Consider the following 9,793-nt stretch of genomic DNA (forward strand, 5'->3'; position numbering starts at 1 on the left):
TAGTCTTCATGCAAGAAACTTACAATCCAATGCTGGACCCATACTCAAAGCTTTTCTAGCTTGGCATAATCTGCCAGAGTCTGTGGTCTGGTGGCATAACTTTTGGAGAACCCAAGGTCACCACCCCAGGACAATGTATTTGCAGTGCTGCCACGCAAAAGAAATATTGGAGTTGTTCTGTTTGGTCCATGAGGGTGTAAAAGGAGGGGCAAATGTTTTATTGTTTTGTCTTTATATTCTCAGTACTTAACACTGTTCCTCAGCATCTTAAAATTGTGCTTGGCACAACATAGAAGCTTATTGAATAGAAGTTACAAAAAGGCAAATAGACAGGGGGAAAAAACTTCTTAGCAATTAGAGCTGATCAAAAGTGGAATTGACTGTCTTGGAAATCAGAGGATTCTTCTTCACATGAGGTGTTCCAGCAAAGCTGAGTGTTCACCTGTCAAAGATCTTACAGAAAGGTTTCTTATGCTGGTAAGGGGTGGACTGGATGGCTGGGGAAGTCCTCTTAGCTGTGAAATTCTGTCGAATACAGGAGGTTTTCAAGGAGGAAGACAAATTAGTCTCAGATTTATGCTATACCACCAGTTGACACCAGATTTAAAAATCAGCGGCCCATGACTTCTCAGTAGAATGGCAGACTTAGTGGTAATGATGGGAGTGAACCAATGCTCCATAGGAACCTTCCTGAGCCCATAGGGACTGCAGTTAACTGTGGTTAGTTGGGATACAGCAAGTCAGATATGGCAGGAGAGAAAAACCCATAATCCTCCAGGTCAGGTGTTTTCACAGGGATTCCTGAAGACAGTGTGGCCAGGAGATAGAATTACACATGGACTTAAAGCGCAGGATCTAACCACGCCCTTCCCCTCCCCCTCCCCACGCCTTCCACATAATTTCCCAATTCAAAGGCACGTGAATCCTGCGTCATCGGCGTGCGTCCTGCGTCATCGGCGTGCGCTGGCGCAGCCCGCCAGCCGGAGGCCGCCGCAGAACCGGCCACGACGACCTGCCACCACGATGGCCGGGACGGGGCCGCTCCCGGGCTGCGGGGGGAAGAGCGGGAAGGAGCGGCTGAAGGAGATGGAGGCGGAGATGGCCCTGTTTGAGCAGGAAGTCTTGGGGGCGCCCATGGCCCGCATTCCGGCCCCGGTCGTAGCAGCCGCGGAGCCGGCCCCCGTGATCCGCCCGATCATCGCCACCGACACCTACCGGCAGGTGCAGCAGAGCCTGGAGGCCCGGGCCGCGGCGGCCGCCACAGGCATCGCCCCCATCGTCGGGCCCTCGGGCCCCTTTGTGGGGCCTGTGGGCTTCGGCCGGAGGAGATCGAGGTCGCCTGGACAGCCCCGAGGCCCGGGACGCCGTGTTTCTTCGCCTGGCGGCGGGGGATCCCCGGCCCGGGGCTCTCAGGCTAACGCCCCAGGCCCTGGTTGGGCCCCCCCCTGCCCGGTCCTCTTGGCCCCCCCATGATGTTGTCCCTCATGACCCGGGCACCGGGACCCCCCCTTGGCACAATGGCGACCCTGAGGCCTCTCCCGGAGGAGCCTTCAGTCGCTCTGGATCTAGACCTGGGCCTGGGCTCCAAGGAGAACGAGGAGCCGGCTGCCGCGGCGCCTTCCAGGCTGGAGGAAGCCGGTGTGCCTGGGGGGGGGCCCGGGAGCTGCCGCGGTTGTTGGGCCCAGCCTCTCCCTGCCGTTGGCCATGCCCCTGCCCGAGCCCGAGCCCCTGCCTCTACCCCTGGAAGTGGTTGGGGGCCTGCTCCCACCACTTCGAATCCCCGAGCTGCTGTCCCTGCGGCCCAGGCCCAGGCCCCGGCCCGAGCCCCAGCCGCCCCCGGGACTCATGACCCTCGAGGTCCCCGAGCCGCCGGGCGAGGACAAGAGGAGAGGGAAGGCCGAGAGGCTGAAGCGCTGCATCCGCACGGCGGCCGGGAGCAGCTGGGAAGACCCCAGCCTCCTGGAGTGGGATGCGGACTACTTCCGGATCTTCTGCGGGGACCTGGGCAACGAGGTGAACGACGACATCCTGGCCCGAGCCTTCGGCCGCTTCCCCTCCTTCCTCAAGGCCAAGGTGATCCGAGATAAGCGCACGGCAAGACCAAGGGCTACGGCTTCGTGAGCTTCAAGGACCCCGGCGACTACGTGCGGGCCATGAGGGAGATGAACGGCAAGTACGTGGGCTCCCGGCCCGTCAAGCTGCGCAAGAGCATGTGGAAGGACCGCAACCTGGACGTGGTGCGGAGGAAGCAGAAGGAGAAGAAGAAGCTGGGACTGCGATAGCCCCCACCTCCGAGACCCCCCGTATCCCGCCCCCAATCTGAGCCAATTTGAGTAATTAAAAAGAAGAATTAAGAACCGACTGTGTGCCGGGCACAGAGCTGGGCACTGAGAAGAAAATAAATGGAAACTTGGAAAGTGAAAGCGCTTTCGCTGGAAGAGCTTGTGTGTTTTATTGGGGAAGGGGGTGGGGAAAGGAATGTATATCTAGATAAGTAAATACAAAGGAAATCCAAAGGAATTTCAATGGGAGAATCAAGAAATTTCCCTTGCAGGATTCAGTAGTTGAGCTGGGCCTTTAGTTAGCACTTGAGAAGCCAGGGATTTTCAGAGGTAGAAGTGAGGGGAGAGAGTATTCCAGGTATGAGAAACAGCATGTACAAAGGTATGGAGGAAGGAAATAATGGAGAAAAGCAGTTGCACCGGTTTTAATGGAAAGTAGGATGTATGTTGAGAAATTACAAGAAATCAGTCTGGAAACAGGTTCAAGCTATATTGTGAAGGATATTTAATGCCAAAGGACATAGCCACCACTTCATAAATGCTGCTGAGTGCATGGCACCCTTTAATATCGCGGATTATTTATTGCTAGAAAATGGTGGGTTATGGGAGTAGGAGGGGTAGTCTCCAACACATGGTGTAAAAAAGCAGACTGTAGGGACCTTAGATGTCATCTGGTCCTATCTTCTTATTTTTCAGATGAAGAAACTGAGTCTGAGAAGAGCTTTCCCAAGCCCACAAAAGTGACAGAATTGGGATTTTGGCCCAAGTCTTAGTCTTTCAAATGCAACATTCTTTCTTCTGCAGGGATAGACCTTGCTTTAAATGATAGAACTAACTACATTTTTTAAAAGGAACAAAAAGGATTTTTGAAAATTGCTTTAAACCCTGGCAATGCCTTATTGAAGCAGGCTTCCCTGTACTCTGAGATGACAAAAATAAACTGTCCTTTGGTGTTAACAAAATGCAGGGATGGAGAGCCACTTAAGGGCATAGTTTGAAATGAAATGAAAGAGCAAGTAATGATGGGAGAGAGCTTTCCCCTTAGGCCCCGGTTTCAGGGAGGCCACACTGCAGGGAGCTGCTCACCACACTGACTGTTGCCTGGAACACAGAATGACTCCATTTGCCAGACAACCAGTCAGAGCTGTAGCTCCCATAGGTCAGCACCCAATGGAAAGGTTTGCCTCCTGTTTGGATCAAGTTGGGGCAGGACTGAGAAGGGCCAGCATTTCCCCAGCAGGATAGCTATGGATATGCTACGCACAAGAGTCCATGGCCTTCTGCCCAGTATATTAGAGTTTGTTTGTGTGAATTACCAATCGAGAGTTCAAGCTTCAAGAGAAACCACACTTGGGTCTTTTGATGACAGAAGAGACTTCCTCCTTCAAGGGGTGATTGGTACTTTAAAGCAGGTCTCCACATTCTCCAAAAGAAATGGTGATGTTAACATCCTCTATTTAAAGGATAGGAAATTGAAGAGAATTTGCCAGATTCGGGAGGGCCTCGTTCATCTGTGTTCTATCCAAGCTGAACATTCCATTTTTACAAGGACTGCTTTGTTGTCATGTTGATACATGGATTAATAAATGCTTGACCTTTTTCAGTGGTGAAGGAACAGTCTGTGCCTCAGCAGCACAATATTGCAAGACACTCAAATGTAGAGAAGCCAAGTGGGAACCCCCATGGGACAGATGGGCGAAATACATCGATGCTAGAAACACATTAGGGGAGAACTGGGTGAGGGAAAAACAGGAAATAGAGACCTGGTAGGAGGAGTCCTGGACAACTCAAATGTTTCTAGAGAGTTCTGTGGTCAGAGCTGTAACCAAGGTGGAGCTATTACGGCTTTGCTGTGGGATACAGAAGCACAGAAATTTAGTCCATGTGTTCTTTCAGTTGAGCAGAATCTGTAAAAAGAGCTGATCCCTCCCACTTAAGTAATAATTGTTTTGTTTTGTTTTCTAACAAACTGCCAAGTTGATATCATGCTGCTTGCCCTGGATACCCAAATCTCTAGTTATGGATCAATCATTCTCCATGTTGGGTGCACTTTTTTTTTCTATACTCACACTTGGGGACCTCAGCAGTTCTCATAGGTTTATCACGTCTCTGCAGATGACTGCCACATTTATAAATTCAACCCAGCTTCTGAGTTCCAGTCCTCTACCACCAGCTAACTGCCTAGTGGACATTTCAAAAGGGTTTTTCCATAGGCATTTCAAACTCAATAATGAATTCATTCTCTTTCACCCTTTCACTTTTCACTCATTTTCATTTCTCTTTCATCACTCTTTGACTCTTCAAAACTTTGCAGTTTCTCTCAAGGCCACAATCAACCTTCTAGTCATTCAGGTTTGCAATTCTACTGACATTCTCAACTCCTTACTTGTACTTACCCCACATGTCCAATCTGTTGCCAAATCTGGTCATTTCTAACTTCACAACGTTTTTTGCATAAAGTTCTTCACAACCAGCACTCTTTCCCCATGTCTCATCTTATCTATCACTCATTTCCATCAAATACTGCAATCCAGCCAGAATGACGTACTTGCTGTTACACACACAAGCTTTTCTATCTCCCATCTCTGCCTTTGCACTGACATGTAATGCATGTCCTCTTTTTACCTTTTCCTCTTGGAATCCCTGAATTTCTTCAAGACTTAGCTCAAGTATCATCTTCTACATGAAACCTTTCCTGACTTCCTTACCTGCTAGTAAAACATTAATTTTTGTATATTCTGCACATGTTAATGTTTGCACATGTTCTCTTCCTTGTTAAAATGTAAACTCCTTGAGGGCTTGGGTTCATTTACTTCTGTGTTTGTATTCCCAGTAGTTGGCTCAGTGACTGGCATATACTAGGCATTTAATAAATGCTTGTTGATTGGTTAATTTTGCAGATAAAGAAACTGAGCCTCAGAAAAAATGAAATAATTTGTCCAAGTTTCCAAAGCTAGTTAGTGACAAACACCAATTCAGGCCTCTTGTCTAGCATACTGTTGTGCTTGGTTTGGTCTGAACAAACATTGAAAGAAATATCCACATTATCCTGAATAAGTTCAACTTTTATGTCTTGGTCTTCAAGTTCGCAGGATGTTTTGCTATTTTAACAACTACTACATCATAAAATCAGTGATTTAGAGCTAAGAGGAAACTTGGAGTTCTTCCAGTCCAACCCCTTCATTTTACAGATGAGGAGACTGAGAACCAAAGCACAGAAATGATTTGAGTTAAAAAAGTAGGTGGTAAATTATGCAGTTGGGATTTGAACTGAAGCTCTGACTTCAAATTTCGTGCTTTTTTTTCTTTATTACCTTCTCATCTCCCTTCCCTCTTTTAGCTACTTTTCACTCTCTCTTATACGTTTTTCCCATGTCCTTTCCTAGCCAAGAACTATTATTGACTTAGTAGATCATTCTAGAGTTTCCCACTACCATTCCCAAAGCCCTTGAAAAAAATCTAAGATGTTTATAGGAAAAGGTAGTGGAGTTGGTATCCGGGGACTCCAGAGTTGTCCCTAATAATGCTGGCACATAGAGTAGGCATCACCAAATGCAAGAAAATCATCTCAAAATAAACTTTAAATTCAGTTGGGGAGAGAGACCTCAGACTTAGGAAGATGAGACCCCATGGGGTAGAGACCCAGGAAACCAGTAGTAGAGTTACTATTGGTGAGGTCACCATTTGGTGGAAGGGGTGTGGGGCGAGGGTGAAGATCAGGAGAAGCTAAGTTGAAGAGCTCACTTTGGCCTCCAATAGTTTCTTATTTTAGCTAATCACTCTTGCTAACTAGATGCTAAGCATAGTCTTCTCTAGCTGCTGAGGAAATGTGAGTATTGTCAGCACCCTCTAAATTTTGACACCCAGGGTCAAAGTGCTAATCACCCCACCCTGATTGTAGCACTATCTGACTTTGCTAAATACTAGCTGCATGATCTCAGGGAAGTCCCAACAGTTTCCCCCTCTAAATCCTATGATTTTGTGACATAGTAGTTACTGAAATAGTACAAAATCCTTTGAGCCTGCAGATTGAGCAAAGAAAAGCTGTCATCTCAGGCAGACCCAGAAGGAAGGTGGATCATATCTGGAGTAAGGCCTTTCCATTATTTCATTATTCTTGGGGGGGGGGGGGGGGGGGCGGGGCGGGGTAAGTGATATTGCTGACCCTTTGTTTTTCAAAAGCAATAGTACTGGCTCCCATTTGTGCAGTGTGTCTGATTTATAGAAAGCTGAGAAGTGCTGGGCTTTGATGCCTCTGTGCTTCATAGAAAGGCTCAGATGAAAGAGTTTGAAAATAACTTCACTTTTGGTGCAGAACATCTCTCATTTGGAAGGTCTGAGATCATCTGTGGAACCTGATACCCTGGTATAAGGGAAAGCGAAGAAATAAGTATCTGAAATACACTGAAAAGAGGGAAGGGAGGTTGGGGAACTCAAAGTAATGGCACACGATTGGTCTCTAGTGAGACATAATGAGTATGTCTACCTGAGCTCTGTGCTACAGGAAGTAGTTGATGGGACCTAGGAGACCACTCTTAAAGAGAGAGCTAGAAAGTAGAAACCAGCAGGCACCAAGGTGCTCAAGGGCAGCACCAGCTTTGAAATCACATTCTCCACATCTTTTCATCCAGGTCTGATGGTAGTGGGAGCTTTGAAGGAGACAAAGTCTTGGGTACTCCCAGTTATGCCTCTTCCATGGGCTGACCTCACCTATTCCCAGGCAGTGGGTCCCTTGTGCTCTATTTCCCATTCTCCACTGAAACTTGCTCTTGGAAGAAGATTTGATAAACTCAACCACAAGCATGTGCTAATGAATCCTCAAGATTTGAGGACTTTAGCTGAAACTTAAAGGAAAGTTCCTCAGTTTGCTCATCAGAAAAAAATGAGAGGGTTGGACCAAAAGACTTCTTAGAACTTCCAGCTATGAAGTTATGGTAGCCAGTAGGAAGGCTGACTTTAGGATCATAGATTTCAAGCTGAAAAGTACCTGAGAAGTCATGGTACTACATGAGGAAATTGAGACTCACAGTGGTGAAGTAACTTGCCTATTAAGCAGTAGCACTTCTAGATTCACTATTTCCCCAGCTTCTAAATCCAGCACTCTTTTTCCTCTTCTATTTTCCCCCCACAAGGGGCCTTGGAGCAGAAGTCTATAGAATGGATAGAGTATGGGACTCAGAGTCAGGAAGATCTTGGCTCCCCACTCCTACCTCTGCCATTTACCAGCAAACCACATTGTTTCTGAGTCCCAGCTCCTTTATCTATAAAATGGAAATAATAGTATCTGTAGTCCCTGCCTCTCAGGGTCATTATGAGGTTTAAATGAGATAGTGTATACAAAGCATATACAACGTACTCTAAAGAATTATTTTAATGTCATTTATTGGCATCATGAAGTCCAGTCCTTTCATTTCTCATTTAAGGAAACTGAGTACCTGAGAGATTTTGAGATTTGCTCAGATGATGCAGAAAGTGAGTGGCAGAGCCACTTGAGCCATGATGCTTGAGGACTCTTTTCACAATGTCATACTTACTCCTCCAAAGAGGACATGTACATTTTAACTTGGAATAAATCCTTTAGCTAAAGGAATGAATTCCCAGTTGTTGAATTTCAAATATTAGCCAGCGGGACAGAGAAGACTATTTGAGGAGAAAGAGATTGTCTCCTGAAATCATATTATTATAGGGTCCTCCAGTAACCCACATGGATTACCTGTCTTTCAGGAAAAGTCCATTTTGATTTAAGGGCCTCTAAACCACACTTTCTGAGTGTTTTCAGGGACAAAGAAATAGGAACAATCGAAGGGGACATCTAGGGAGTCCCCTGCTGTTGTCTGTACTTCGTTTTAAAAGAGAATCAATCTCATGGGTGATATCTTGACTTGTGTATGAATTAGATTTAATTTAAGTGAGGCAGAGTTGTGCAAAGTTGTCAGGCTCTCTCTGTCTTCCTGAGTCATCAAAGTCCAATGGCAGGACAAAAGACAACTGGCCATGGCCTGGGATGCAGTGGATGACTTTGGCTTCTTCAGCGTCTGACCAAGCTCTAAGCATTCCACAATGCCTGCTTCAGCCACCTTTATGACCCCTGAACAAATTGATCTCATCTGCCCATTCCACCAGGCGAAGTCTTCACATGCTTGGGGTAGACACCCTCCTAACTCACCAACAGGTTTGAGCCCCTATTTCCAAGCAGAAATAAGAGGCCAGAGTGACAAAAATGTGATAGCTGTTGTCTCAATGACTGGACAGATGGATGTTGAGGACATAGGAAATACAGAAACTGATATAGGAAGTACTCTAGAAAAAAAGAGTCCCAGCCTGTCAGTAGTATCTTTCTAATGGGGGAACACAACACACACAAAGTGAGATGAAGAAGGTGGTGAAGGTGAAGGGAAGGATAAAGGTGTCCAGCTGGGGTTAAAGCCAGAAACAGGGTTGGGAGAGGAATGATGGCCAGTCAGGGACCTCCATCAAATGGAGACTCTGAGAGGAATTCTATAGCATCACCAGATGATGCTGTAACCACCCAAGGTATGAAGAATCATACTGGGGCGGTGATGATATATTTAGAGCATAAGAATTAGAATAAAGTGGGGAGGAGATATAAATCTTAAAATATCCCTGAAACACTGATGAATTCTGGTGCAACTGAAGGTCAGGGACTGCTTTCTATTGTTGCTTTTTGTATCTCTTGCTCCTAACACTTAACAAATGTTTGTTTAACTGAATTCAATTGAAATACAAGCAAGAGAAAATGCTAGTAGCTAACATTTTTATTGTCCTTTACCTATGTCATTGAGGGGCAGAGGGGGAAATCCAGTGATAACAGTTTAGGATACAAGTCATTAAAAAGGGTTTTTTGTTTTTTTAATCCATAGTTACAAGCCCTGGCATGGAAAAGCATTGACTGACACATAAAGAAGGGAAGATCCATAAAGCAAATGGACCTTTGAACATATCTCATTTCCTATGGGTCTTTATAGTGTATAGAAAAGCAAATAGTTATGCTGCATTGAGAAATGGTCTTGGGGACAGTTTGTTGTTTTCCAAGGGAGGGGACAGAGACTTCCTAATCTACTAGTCTGTTACTAGCCTCTGGATCTGAGACAAGGCAGGCCATGTTTGTCTTTTAGCTGACCATGAGACCTTTATAAAAACCAGCTGGCTCAAGAATTGGGACCGAGAAAAATGAAAGAGTAGGGGGTGGATATCACTGAACATTCACATTGAAATGCAGATGAATTCCAAAATGAAGTGACTAATGTCAAGAGAGGAAGTAAAACACATACACACATGTGCCATACATACACCATACAGAGTTTTTTGGATTTGATCCTCACAACAACTTTATGAGGTAAGATGTATTCTTATTTATGATGCCTAGTTTACAGATAAGGAAACTGAGGCACAGAAAGATTAAGTGAATTATCCATGCCCATATAGTTAGTGTTTAGGGATGGATATTATTCTAGGCTCTCCTGATTCTAATTCCAGTATTGTTTCATCAT

General features: G+C 45.8%; 1 long non-coding RNA gene and 1 pseudogene across 1 annotated transcript; one reads left to right on the forward strand and one right to left on the reverse strand.

Annotated features, from left to right (window-relative positions):
• Positions 1–219: 219 nt before the first annotated feature.
• Positions 220–2,423, forward strand: LOC140511760 (RNA-binding protein 42 pseudogene; annotated as a pseudogene).
• A 330-nt stretch (positions 2,424–2,753) lies between these two features.
• On the reverse strand, positions 2,754–4,972 carry LOC140511761 (uncharacterized). The gene is made up of 2 exons (XR_011969664.1): positions 4,679–4,972; positions 2,754–4,132 (listed from the first exon to the last, which is right to left on the reverse strand). It is a non-coding gene; the product is annotated as an uncharacterized lncRNA (long non-coding RNA).
• Positions 4,973–9,793: the final 4,821 nt, after the last annotated feature.

The sequence above is a fragment of the Notamacropus eugenii genome, chromosome 6 (genome assembly GCF_028372415.1).
Source record: "Notamacropus eugenii isolate mMacEug1 chromosome 6, mMacEug1.pri_v2, whole genome shotgun sequence".
In the NCBI taxonomy this organism is placed as follows: domain Eukaryota; kingdom Metazoa; phylum Chordata; class Mammalia; order Diprotodontia; family Macropodidae; genus Notamacropus; species Notamacropus eugenii.